Here is a 14489-nt window from a genome sequence, read left to right as displayed (position 1 = left end):
TGTGACCTGCCATTGTAGGCCATAAAAGATAAAGAGAAAAATGTTAAAATCAGCTAGAGAGAAAAAATATTATTTTCAAAGGAATGATCCTTATAGTAGCAATGACTTCCCCGATAGCAACAGTGGAAATAAAAATAACTTCAGTGTGCTGAAAGAACATGCTTAGCAACCTTAAAATCCTGATTTAGAAAAGTACATTTCAGTGGTATGTGGCAGAGGCAGGAGGATCACCAGTTTAAGATCAGCCTGAGTTCCATAGTGAGATCCTGTCTCAAAACACCAAGGACTGGAGATCAAGTTTGTGGTAGAGCGTTTGCCAAGCACGTACAAGGCCCTGGATTTGATCCTCAGCACTTCAAAAGTATTTTTCAAAATATATGTTCGGGGGCTGGAGAGATGGCTCAGCGGTTAAGAGCACTGACTGTACTTGTAGAGGATCCAGGTTCAATTCCCAGCACCCACATGGCAGCTAACAACTGTCCTTAACTCCAGTTCCAGGAGAATCCGAAGCCGTCTTCTGACCTTAGTGGCATTGCATGACATGGGTGCACTCACATACATGCAGGTAATACATTCATACACATAAAATAAAAATAATAAATAAAAATATTAAAATAAATAAATATATTTTCAGGTCAACTGAATTTTTTATTTTTCTTTCTTTCATTTTTTTAATGGTGGGGTAGGGATATGCTTTGAAACTTAGTCTCACGAGCCCAGGCTGGCCTCGAACAAGATATACAGCAGAGGCTGGCTCTAAACTCCTGATCCTCCTACCTCTATCTCCCGAATGCTGGAATTACAGGTGTGTAACAGAATGCTTGGCTCATACCAACTGATCTGTGGTGTGTGTGTGTATGTGTGTGTGTGTGTGTGTGTGTGTATTCATGTGGGGAGTGCACATGCGTGTGGGTGTATGCACACGTGTTAATACCTGTGGAAGTCAGAGGAGAGCCTCAGGTGATGATCCTCAGACACTGGCCAGGCCTGTTCTTTTTTATTGTGAGTTCTAGGAATCAAACTCTGATCCTCATACTTTCAAAGCAAGCAGTTTACCCACTGAGCCATGTCTTCAGCCTCAATTGATTCTTTTTTTTAAATGACAGACTCTCAGTAAAGAAAATTTGATGATTCTGAAAGATAAAATTACATACTTCAAAAAACCATGGGATGCAGCCACAGCAGTCCTGGGAAGGGGAATTTTAACCTTAAATGATAGTTTATTCGTTTGTTCATTACCTGACAAAAAGCAACTTGAAGGAGGAGGATTTCATTTCGGCTTATAGCTAGAGGGAATACAGTCCTCCTTGGCAGAGAAGGCCAGATGGCAGGAGCAGGGGCGACTACTGGTTACATCTGTAGTCAGGTGCAGAAAGCAGTGAGTGCTGGTTGGAACTAGCTTTCTCCTTTTTCATGCAGCCTAAGACTCTAGCCCAGTGAAATAGTACCAACCACTTTGATTAACCCAGTCTTGATAATCCCTCACAAACAAGCTCAGAGATGTCTCCAACGTAATTCTAGATCCTGTCACATTGACAGTATAAATGATCACAGCTCCTATTAGAAATGAGGAAGCAAAGGTTAACAAGTAATAAGCTGACCATCTGACTTGTAGCAAGGCCAGGGATCTAACTCAACCTGACTCTTCTGCCACAACCTTGCCTGACTGTGTCTGAGACGGAATCACATCTAAGAACATTCAGAGAGGTAGAAACAGAAGTAGTGATGAAGGAAGAAATGGCAGTGATGACAATATTTCCATGCTTCCTGAGATTTCAGTTCTAGGGATTGGAGTGACAGGAATGGATCAAGAGGAAGTGAAGCTAAGCAGTTAGGAGCAGAGGGTGAGGAGCTCTTATCTGCCTGTGTTCTGACCCCTTTGGCCCCAGGGGTTCTACTTTACTAAAACCAATAAAGACCTATGAGAAAACAGTGCAGAAGAGTATTTACCCAATGCAACAGGGAAAAATAAATGAGGCATACTCCAAAGGATCAGATCCCCTTTTGAGGTAAGGGTTATTCAGGAAGGAAATCATGATGGTCAGTCTCAATGATCAGTTTGACGAGCTCTAGAATTGCCTTTGAGACTGACCTCTAGGCATGCCTAGAAGGGATTATCTTGATTAGGTTAATGGAGGTGGGAAGCTCAGTCCACTGTAGGTGGCACCATTCCCAGGGCTGAGGTCCTGGACTGAAAGAAAAGGGAAAGATAAGCTGAGCACAGACACTCATTCACTGCTCCCTGCTTCTTGACATGAATGTAATGTAGCCAGCTGCCTCAAACTCCTGCTGCTGTGACTTCTCCACCATAATGTAACCTCAAATCCTGAGCCAAAATAAACCCTTCCTGCCTTAAGTGGTTTTTGTCAGAGTACTTTATCACAGCTACAGAAAAAAGACACTAAAGCAGGAACCAGACATCTTTCTGCTGCAATTCTCTAGTCTTCTTCAATGAGTGTGCATGAGATATTGCCATCTGCCTTTGGATGGAAATCACAATTTGGGAGCCATCCTGACCTGATTCACCAAGTCAACAGGGACTTTCCTTCTGTCCAATGGCTACCTCCTGGGTACCTTTGTTTTGATGCGGATTGGCTCTGAGTGCTTAAAACAAATTGTAGCACTAGCTTGGGCCTCCCAAACTTGACCTGGCTGGTCATGTGACTGTAACTGAGATGGAAATGTGCTTTGGTGGGTGGGAAGGACTGGTGATACAAGATGCTGATTATCACCAAAGGCTAGGCCCCTTTGGGGGCTTTGTGGAAAGCTTCCAGTCTCCGCCGGCATCTGGCAAACATTATGGTCTTAGCCAGTCGGTTGTCATAGCCATAGTCTAAACCAACCATCTGATAAAGCAAAGACTAAACTTAAAAAAATTTAATTATGTGTGATCTGAAATCATCCCAACTCTGAGTCTCTTAGCTGCCCACTGATTTTTTTTTTTTTTTGGCTTTAATTTTTTGAATGTTATTTTTTTTTCCTTTTTCCTTTCTTTAGTGCCTCTGTAAACTGAAAGGTTTTGATAGGAGGAATGATTCTTTTTTAAGTTTGTTGTGATGTATTTATTTTTATTTTATGTGCATGAGTGTTTTGCCTGCATATATGTAAGTACACCCATCTCATGCAATGCCTGCAGAGGTCAGAAGAAGTCGTTGGATCCCTTGGAACTGGAGTTACAGGCAGTTGTTAGCCACCATATGGGTGCTGGGAACTGGACCCAGGTCCTTTACAAGAGCAGCCAGTGCTCTTAACCACTGAGGCATCTCTCCAGTCCCAATAGGAGGAATGATTCTTAACCCTGGCTCCATTTCACCTGAAAGATGTTGAACTGTGTTGTTGACTGAGTCTTTCCAAAGCCAAAGATCAGAATCTCTGGAGCAAGGTCCTGGCTGCAGCATTTTCACAAGCTTCCCACAAGATCCTGATAAACGGTAAGGATTTGAATTCTGAACCTTTTCCAGGTCTGCGAGCCTGTGGCCCCTAGTTATGAAAGGCTACAGCTTTGGCCTTGGGGTACAGCACAGATCACATGATGAGGTGCATCATGTGAGTCATGCCATGAATAACTCAAAATGCAACACACTGACCTTAGCTGAAGTTCTGTGAGGGTCATTAACCTAGACTACCCCGGTCACTACAAAACTGTCCTCTGATGTCCCAAACCAGAGGCAGAATCCTGGCCTATGGTAGTCTGCTATTATAAGGTAAAACTTAGATCAAAACCAATAACCAGACAGCTAGCTACTATGTATATATACCAGGTGCAGATGTTCCTAACTGCTAATCCTCGCAATCACCTTTTAAGGCAGGTTGTATTGTTTCCATTTTTAAAATGAAACAAGATAGGACTGGGGTGTGGCTCAGTGGTAGGGTACTTGCCACCCACCAAGGCCCTGTGTTCATTCTCCAGCACCACAAAAATGATAAAGAAAAACAACAAAAGAAAAGAAACCTGAAAGACTTAGGAAGGTTAAGCAACTTGCTGAAGGTAGTAGTTAGTGTGTTGTGGGGTTGAGCATCAAGCTCAAGTTCTGGATCCAAACCCAAATCTTTTCTATCATAGCCACCTGGCCAAAGCTTAGGGCTATGCCTTGGGGCAGGACAAGATAAAGTTTACCTAAGACAAAGCCACTGGCATTCAGTGGGATCATAAGCTATAGGAGGTCCCCAGTGAAGACTTTCCATTCAGTGGGAGCTGAGTCTGATGCCTGCTGAGCTCCAGGCCTCCTGTGTAGGGAGACAGTGCTCTTGACTAAGGCACGTCAGTCTGCCAGCCTCAGTTGGTATTTTACAGTCCACTAATTAGGCCATTTTAACTAATTTGTTTGCATTTTGTATGAGCAAGTTGGGCTTTTGGATTGACTAATGTAATTGCAGCTGGTTTCTGCCAAATACAAATTACTCAGTCTAGTGTGGGCTAGAGAGAAAAGCAAATATTTAATAGACATCAATACCCTTGTAGCTTTTTAGTGGCGCCTTTCCCCCCCATGGAAAGTTGAAATAATTTTTTCAGCATCTGATTGAACTTTCATGTTAGAGAATTATTTTTTAATCATTTTTTAAAAAAATAATGAGGCAAATGCTTTAGTGCCTCTGTTGGGGTTTATCTCTGATCCATTTACCCCTAAGCTTGTGAAACTCACAGGACTTTTCCATTTCCAGGCCAGCTCCCCACCATCTCTTTTTGCTTGGGCTGCTCCAGCTACCACCAGGCAATCTTCATCATAGACTCTCAGAACTAGCAGGGACCTGAGAGATCATCCAGAGAAGCAACTCTCAGAGTGTAACCCTGGACCAGCAGCATCAGCTATACCTGAGAACTCTCTAGAAAGACAAAATCCTTCCGGCCTCCTGGATCAGAAACTGTGCCTTGGGATCTAATAGGTTTCTTTAACAAGCTTTTCAGAGGATTCTCATGCATGCTAAACTCTCATGCTACATATGAGGAAGCTGAGACCTGGAAAAAACCCACACCTCTGGTCAAAGCAGGGGCTCAGCATGTTTCTCATTATGCATCCTCCAAGTTCAGCACAGTGCCTGTCTCCTGGTAAACTAAGCAGTCACTAAGTCTGTTAAGTGGGTGAGTAATGGAATATAGTCTTGGACTCCATTTTACTCCATGAGAGCATTCTCTTGTTCTGGAAAAGGATGTGAATAGTAGGGGAAGAGTTACTTTTCAGTTTCTGGCTTATGAGTTGGAACATAATTGGGATTCAAAGCAATTGTTCCTGAGGCCTGATAGTAGGCAGCCCCTCCCACTGCCTTCTTCCCAAGCCATAGGCAGGCCTGGTTCTCTGTCCCCAGTTTAGTGGATTGACCAGGCCCCAACACAGCTAAGAATTATTTCTTTTGCTCTTAAATTCTAACACCTTCTAAGGCTGAGCCAAGCTTCTATTTGACTAGCAAACTCGGCTCAAGTAGTGGATAGGGAAAATGGACTGAGCTCTGATTCATGAATAAAGGGAAATTCTGGGGAGAAGATGCTAGAAAGTTGGATGAGGATAAATTACTGAGAGAGAGGAGAGAGAGAGAGAGAGAGAGAGAGAGAGAGAGAGAGAGATTGAGATTCTAGTCCTCAAAGGTTCCCCCTTGCAGCCCCATGGAACCCTATTGCCTGGACCTGAATGCAGACATTGGCTTCCTTGAACCCCTGGCCTGGCCTGCTGTCCCCAGGAAATGAGGAGAAGAGAAAAACAAATAGTGTTCATGAGTTTTCAAAGTTTTCAAACAGACAAACAAGAGACTCTCTCCAGAGAAGGCTCTTGGGCACCAAATTCTTTTAAATTCTTCTATGAACAAACTAGGCAGCTAAAGGTACTGAACCCTGTGGATTCATATTTGGAAGCTATGTTTCTTGAACCCCAAGTTCATGGACCCTGACATGCAGCTGCCAAAGTCCTCTTCCTCTGCTGTCTATCTGCCGCAGAGACCACAGAAGGATGATGCCAGCTGCCCAATGTGTAGCATCATCCTTCCAGGCTCTCATGGGCCACCTGCCTTCCCAGTCATCTCTATGCTTCCCTGAGATCTGTCCTGGTGAAAGAACCAAATCAAATCATTTAAGAGCTGCCACTTCCATCTGCAGAGGATTTAAGCTGAAGGTTTCATACTATAGTGTTAGCAAACTCATAAAATACAGAAGACTAACCCACAACCTTCTTGTCTGAGAACAGATCCCTACCCCAAGAAGACATCAATCCTGTGGGGCCAACCTCTGACACACCAGGCCAAATTGACTCTCCTCTAGGAAACCGGAGCAGGCCTCTCATTTTACAGACAAGGAAACTGTAGCTCAGAAAAAGCCTATGGGTGAGTGAAAGGGTGTCTGCTAGTTTCCTGAAGTAGGGAAATATTCTGTTCATTTTTCCTCCATGTACACAAAGAAGCAGTGAAAGTCTACAGAGATATACAAATAAGCTACGAGCAAACAAGAGAAAGAAGGACACCTCTGCTCCTGGGCCAGACCTTCTTCAGACAACTGTTCCTTCTGCCAGTTGGCTTCCTGAGAGTCTCCTGTATTTTTAACATAAAGTGCCCCCTCTTGTTTTTCTTTTTTGAGGTGCAGGGAATCAAATCCAGGGATTCATACATACTAGACTAGTGCTCTAACCCTCAGTCACATTCCTAGCTCTCAGTCTTTTGAGACAGACTCTCACTACATAGCCCAGGATGGCCTTGAACTCATAATGGAAATACCCCTGCAGTCTTCTGCCTTCTGAGTGCTGGCATATACCACTGAAAGTCTCATTTCTAATGATGCTGTTTGGCTGGGTTCTTCCTTCTTGTAACCATGATGTTCTCTGAGTCCCTTTCAGAGCCGGGTACCATAGAGGTGTCCTGTGGCTCTTCAGTAAAACACTGGTGTTCAGTCCCACAGTTCCTAAATGCCAGTCTTCTCACCAACCCTTGCTAGCTGCAGTAGATTGCCTGAGGGATTGTTCAGCAGAGTTCAGACCCAGAGTCCTGCCCCTGGAGATTCTGATTTGAACAAGTTAGGCCTGTGCCTTAGTGCTTTAAGGATATTCCCTAGGATTTCCCCATGGAGATTTAAAGAGTCTCCTAGTCATCCCAGCAGACAATGTTTCACCTCATGTGTTCTCGAGTTAAAGAGGTCTATTATAAATAATATAAATAAATGCTAACTTTACTAACAAATGATTATCAGTCATCTACTAGGAGCAAGACAGTGTTTTAGATGCTAAGGATGCAACAGTGAAAAGGGTAGGTGATGGTGGTGTCCCTGATCCTGTGGGCTCTTATGCTAGGCCCAGGTGACGGGAACATGTGAATCAGTAACTTCGAGGGATAAGTGGAGACAGTAAGCGTATGTGATGTGGTAGAATGATTTTAGGGGTCAAGATAGATAGGATCCTGGGGGATAGTTCTGGGAATAAGGTGCACTTTATGGGAAGGGGGCCAACCATGATGTTGTGAAAGAAGGACATCCCAGGCAGAGTGAAGGGGCTGGGCAAAGATCTCAAGGCAGGATGGACTCAGCATGTTCAAAGACAAACAAAAGGCCTGAGAGACAGCATGCCTACATCTTGGATATCAACACCCTTAGTGCAAGAGTTGGGGTGACACAGACTGTGACTATAACTATTCAATTCTTTGAATCTGTCTTATGGTCAAGGGAAGCTGACGGATGGGACACTAAGTGGAGGGAACAATCATGTTCAAAGGAGGAGTCTATTGTAATGTTTGGGTGAGTGGTTTCTATGGAAACAAGCAGAAGATGGATGGGAATGATCAGTACTACTAGATGAGCCTTCCCCTTCCATGGAAGAGCCAGGGAGCAGACAAGGACCTATTATGGCACTTTCTGTGACTATTGATGTGGCCCTCCTGGGCATGCTGCCTATACCAATTCTGTGCTCTACCTCCCCGCCTGCTAGGAAGGACAAGGGTCCTCTCCCTTCTCAAAGCCCATTTCTGGGGCCAGGGAGGTAGCTCAGTGGTGGAGCACTCTATGCATGTGCACAGTTCTGGGCTTAATCTCTAGCACTGAAAAAATAAGCAACAATAGGTCTCTTCACTTAGATTCCGGAGCATTTTGCCTGTTTCCTTCTCGCGGTTTTTGCTCTTGTAGTCCCTGTCCTGCCCCCTCTAGTTCTACTACCATTAGCTAGTTCATCTCTGATCCATCATCCTCTTACCGTGCACACACTCTATAATTTAAAAGAGGGGTCCACAAACTCAATAAAGGGCAAGAGGGTAAATATTTTAGGCTTTACTTAGCCCTGCCGTGGTAGCAAGAAAGCAGCCATAGGTGTATGTAAAATATAAGGCATACCTATGCCCCAGGAAGACTGCTTATAATGACAGGTGGTCTGTGGATTTGGCTAATGAGCCAAAATTTACCTAATCAAGTACAATACAGAGCTCTTTCTAGTCTGAACAAAGGCTCACTTTAAAAATGCCGTGATAATGGAACATCAGGTATGGGGTAGAGAGGTGTGATGGTAATAAAATGAAAAGAGAAAATAACATAGAACCAAAAGAGATAGCGAAGTGAAGTATCTTGAAGTGTCCTGAAACAGAGCCACATGGGAGAGAGCTAAGTTAAAGAGCATGTGAGATGTTACTTGACTGGCAGCAGGCTTGGGGCCAGACATCCAATGGTAGAAATGTGTTAAGGAAGAAAATGAACAAAATAAAGGGGAGCAGGGAGGAAGTTTTCTGGAGAGCTGAGAGGACAGAGGAATGGCCAGGAAGGGCCTGAAATTAGGGTAAATGGACTCAGGATACACTACACTTCCCTGTACTGAACTTGAACTTACCTGGGTTCTGCCTGTCCTCTCTGATCCCATCATTCCCAAGCATGTGCTCCGCATCCATACCCACTTTTCCCTCTGGATGTGTGGCGTACAACTGGGTTCTATCCCTAGCACTAAAAAATCAGTAACAACAGAATTTCTTCACTTGGGCTCAGGATCCTGTTGCCTATTTCCTTCTCATGGCTTTGGCCTCTGTAGTCCCTGCCTTGCCCATAAACAATGAGTGGGGAGCTCACTATACAACCATAGCTAAGCATGGCCTTTGCCACAAGGAGCTTGCTACCTAGTGGCAAAGAGGCTACAGAACATTGACCAAGTACTGGATGGAGGGAGATATCCCTGGGTGTGGAATAAAGAAGGAATTCCTGGAGGAGAGAATGCCTCTGGAGTCTGAATGACGAAGGTGAAAGGTGCCCAGAGATTAGTGCACGAAAAGGCCAGCTATGTGCTGATGACCAAAGAAGGCACTTTTCAGTTCCTCTATGCAGCAGGGTCTTAGCCATGGAGAGGCCACTGGAGACAGCAGTCCAGGTTCTGGCATCATAGAGAGAACACCAACCAAGGGACTTTCAGCAGAGTTCTTTCTTCCTTGCCTGTGCTTTGAAGCAGTTAAATCAGAGGAAGAACTTCTGGACTATAAGAGAATGTATAAAAAGCAACCTCACATTATGCACATGCTGTACTTACAGATTGTAATTATGGATGAAGAAAAGAAAGATTTATTTGTCAGGTAAGAAGATTGAATGCTGGGCGTCTTTACAGTTTCTTATTTTCAGTTTCTTTGTTCCAAAAATGCTCTCTCACCTCTGCTCCTGGTCCTTCCTCCAGCACACACAAGTATGCACACACATTCACACACTCTCACACATGTACCTTAGTTACACACATACACCCACACCCTGGAGACATTATCTCAGAGACCTCATCCGTGTCCCACAATGCCCAAGCATTGTGCTCATCACCTGATAGATGATGTGCTCTCCAAATACTCAAAGATTTCTGCTTGCTTATTTAGCTTAGTTTTGTTGGAATCATGAAAAAATGAACAAGCCAATAATGAAAACGTTATGTGCCAATCTCCTGACTTTTTTTGTTTGTTTGCTTGTTTGTTTTTGTTTTGTTTTGTCTTGAGACAAGATCTCACTATGAAACTCTGGCTGTCCCAGAATTCACTATGTAGACCAGGCTGGCCTCAAATCACAGAGATCTGCCTGCCTCTGCCTTCTAAGTGCTGAGATTAAGGATATGCACTACCACTCCTGGCTCCACTCCTATCTTTTGACCGGTGTATCTCAAGCAGCTTACAAGCATGAATAAAAGCCAGGCAGATATAACCATTGCCTTCAAAAGTCACTCTTGGGTAGGGTGCTTACCTAGCATGGGCAAGCCCTAGGTTCAGTCCCCAAAACTGCAAAATATAAAAATAAAATAAAGTCACTCCAAATCTGTATTTTTATTTTTTGTTTTATTTTTATTTTATGTATATGAGTGCTTTGCCTGTGTATATATGAGCACCATGTGCATGCAGTGCCCAGAGAAACCAGAAGAGGGTGCTGGATCCCCTGCAACTGGAGTTACTGGCATTTGTAAGCTACCATGTGGGTGCTGGGAACCAAACCCTGGTCCCTCTGCAAGAGCTTCCAAGGCTCTAAACCACAGAGCTATCTTTTTTAATGGGTTCCAAACTAACAAAGGACTCCAGCTCCTTCAGCAATCTGGTTTGATTGTCTATCCCACCAAAATTATATGGGCAATTTTTTTCCCCCTGTGATGTTCTGACCTGCTATGGGTCTAGACGTTGCAGGGCCTGAGGCAGTCTGGTACACAGCCCATCCTCAGGGGGTTCTCTGCCTTCTGTACTTGTGGGACAGGCATTTAACATGGATGGACACTTGTTCTTCCTACTATGCCTGGCCACTGAGGACACACCGACTTCCTTTCTTCAGCCTAACTGGAATGTGAACAAAGATAAAAGGGTTGGCCCTGTTCTGGAGAACTACATTTCAGAAGGAGCTGATAACTGAAATATAGCAAACGTTAAAAAAGTTTTTTTTCTGAGGCATACAAAACAAGTGGTAGTGTTGATGGAGTTTAGATTGCTAAACCCCTGTGCGACCAACACAAAGTGACTCACAGGAGTCCCAGAGGACTGGAGGCAGGGGGAATAATAACTTAAATAAAGAGACAGGAGGTCAAATATAAGGGAGAAAATCAAGGATGGTGTTAAGAAAAAAAAAATGTAAGGAAAGAGGGATGTAGCTCCATGGTAGAACCTAGGATTAGTATGTGTGAGGCCTGACTTCCTTCCCTAGCATGTGTGCTCGCACGAACACACACACACACACACACACACACACACACACACACACACACACCAGAGGAAGAGCCTGGAAGATGCTAAACATGGTCGTTCAGAAGCAGACATTAAAATCAGAGCTTTAGTGGAGCTTAAAGGGCCAGAAATAAAATATATATTCCAGTTTTTAGCATCTAGCCCAAAATGATCCTAATTGGTAAAGTTTTTAGTAGTATCATTCTTTTCCTTGGCTTCAGAATTCTCCCTCCCCCACTCTTTGACCTTCAAGCATAGATTGTAGAATCAATATTAATTGATTATGGTGCATTCATTAGGACAGGACGCAGACACATACAAATCAGTAAATTCTCCCATCTTCTGTGGTATCTTAGTCTACTTGGGCTGCTATAACAAAATACCAGAAACCGGGGCCTAGGGATGATAGAGTGCTTGCCTAGCATGCATGACGCCCTGGGTTCAGTCAACAGCACCGCATAAACTGGACATTGTTGTGTACATGTGTCATTCTAGCACTGTGGAGGTAGAGGCAGAGTATCAGAAATTCAAAGATATCTTTGGCTACATGGCAAGTTTGAGGCCAGCCTGAGCTACATGAGACCTTGTCCCAAAAAACAAAATAAAGGGGCTAGAAAAATGGTTCAGCAGTTAAGAACACTTGCTGTTCTTCCAGGGGACCCAGGTTCAAGTCCCAGCACCCACATGATGGCTAAAACCTGTCCCTAACTCCTAATGTGAAAAGCTACACTGCAAGGCATTTCATGCATTCAGTGCACTTATACATACATGCAGGCATATATACATTAAAGTAAAAATAACAAAATATTTTTTAATTTAAAATAAAATCATAAACTAGATAGCTTATAAACAACAGAATTTATTTCTCAAGGCTCTAGAAGTTGGGAAGTCCAAAATCAAGTGATAGGTAGATTCAGCACTGATAAAGGTCTATTTTTCAGTTTACATGTTGCAAGGGACAAGGCTGTTCTCTGGGACCACCTTCATAAGGCTCCACCTGCAGACCCTGATAGCTTCCCAAAGAGCCCCACCTCCTAACGCCATCACAACAGTGTTGAAGTTTCAACATGAACTGGGGAACAAGAGCAAAAGCACGGAGCTCACGGTCAGTAGACACAACTGATTTGCCCGTAGAGCAAACACCAGAAAAATGAAGTCCATTTGAAACCCTAGAACCAGAGTAAGCAAGGCCTGTGGAAGGGTTAGTGAAAGTCTGGAGGCATTCCACCATTCTGAAAGTGGCGTGGTGGTGACTGGGTGTGCAACAGGGAAAGAAAACAGCAGGCTTTTTCACCGGTCACGTGAGACTCTCAGCTTCGAAGATGACTGTGCATTCTGCCTGAAAGGGAGTAACCAATCAGACAGAAGGACCTCTTCCAGTCAGACATCTCAGGTACCTTCCAACTTCCCCATATGGCCAACCTTTAGAAACTAGGATTATGATTCAGAATCAGATATTTTGGAAGAGAGAAGTCTGGGTGATTTTGAGTCTGGGAGGGAAAGATTAAAGGTATTATGGAGAAATGTATGAGCAGGTTACAAGCCTCCACGGAGGGCTAGTTGGGGGCTGTCACTCACTTAATTAGAGTAACAGATTGCTCATACCTGGCATATTCAGACCAGAGTAGAAAAAGAAGTAACAAAAATGGAATGAGAATAATAATAACAGTAATAAAGAATTAGCTGATATCAGATGTTTTCTCCTTGGTTTCTGCTTGCCCAGGTCTGACTGGTAGAGCTTATAATTAGTCTCTGCTTGCAGATGTGTGGTTCCAATGACTTGTGGATTAAGGAGAAACTCTAGAATTTCTCAGTACCTGACAAGTTGTAACGTGAAAAGCTACACTTAGTCCATTAAAGATTTTTCACAGTGACATTTGAGTGCAGCTGGGGAAATATGCCACCTTGCCATTTATCATTTTCAGGGCACGGGTGTCGGCAAGGAGGTTGCTATGAAGAACAAAACAAAATGGATTGCGTGTGTGGAGGTGAGCTAGTGAATACTGATAAATGTACTTCACTGAATGTCAGCAAATGTCACTTGAGAAGCCATTTGCAGCTACCATAAGACTCCCAACCCAGCAAAGAGTAGGGAAAACAGGCAAAATGAACTGGGCGTCTTGCTTCCGCATGAATAAGCAATCAGCCCTTTCAGAAGTTACACCAAAAAGTTGTTAAACTTGATAGAAGACTCTTTTCAACCATACTAACGTATGCTATAGATTGCTACAGAGGGCTGGAGACCTGAGAATGTCAGGGCTGAGACTCAGGTCAGGTACCTTCCATTTGTATGTGGACAGACTGACTGACTGTTTCTAAGGAGTGTTTTCTAGATTCTTCATGCCCAGCTTGTGCTTTTGCTGCTTCTATGAAACCCATACTCCCTACCACCTCTTAACCTCGCCTCCCTTCAAGTATGGGTGAAGCTACAGGCAGCAGGGACTCCGGAATGCGGCTGTCTAATGCTGTATCAAGCAAAGACCCAATGTAACCACTCTTAACCCAACATTTTTGTCCCTTGTTCAAGAAAAGAATTTGAGTGATGGACTCAGTTTCGGTGTCATTCTTGGTGACTTGGTCAAAACTTTGCCTCTCTGTGATTCTCTGGAAACTAGGGGCATGTTTTCTTCAGAATTCAGCTTGAGCCAAGATGTTCCTCTCTTCCTCCTCAGCTTGGTATTCTCCACACATCGCTGCAAGAAAGCAAATGAGAAAGATCGTATTCTCAGAACAACTCTCCAAGGAAATCTGAGACTCTTTAAAATAAAATTCCAGCCCCTCTTCATGTCCTAATCTCTGTAAACTCCTCCTTTTCCTCCACACATACACTCAAGTCATCTAATACTTATTTCCTCCTTTGTACTGAGACTCCTAGAGTAGCCTGAATTCATCTGACCTTGTAAATATGCCACACACACTCACACATATGCATGCACACGCATTGCCCATACAGATTGAGGTCAGTTCCATGTGCATCTGAGCAATGCTGTGCTATGGAGCTTCTGAGCACAAAGTGCTTTGTTGACTGCCCATCCCAGACTATGTCCCTGAATGTGCTAATGGATGGGCTTCCCTAGTCACACTGTTCCAGTGTGTGTTGAGACCATGTACACTGGAGCTGAACACATTTTACAATCAGGATGAGATGGGCTCTTGGGAAAGTGAGCTTCCCTTAGATGAACCCTGAGGGTTGGTACATGTAGGAGTGGCTGAGCCAGTTCCTCTTTCACACTCACTGTGCAGCTCTTCATAATCCTGCTTTTTCCTCCTTTTGAATTAGGTCCTTCCCATGGAAGGAACTTTGCTTGTCTCAGAAGCTCAAGACTTCTGTTTATTATTGAAATTGAATTGCCCTCAATTTGTTGACTTCCATGCTTAGT

Source organism: Nannospalax galili, unplaced genomic scaffold, assembly GCF_000622305.1.
Source record: "Nannospalax galili isolate Female #2095 unplaced genomic scaffold, S.galili_v1.0 scaffold286, whole genome shotgun sequence".
Taxonomy (NCBI): Eukaryota; Metazoa; Chordata; class Mammalia; order Rodentia; family Spalacidae; genus Nannospalax; species Nannospalax galili.
This window is presented reverse-complemented; position numbering follows the sequence as displayed.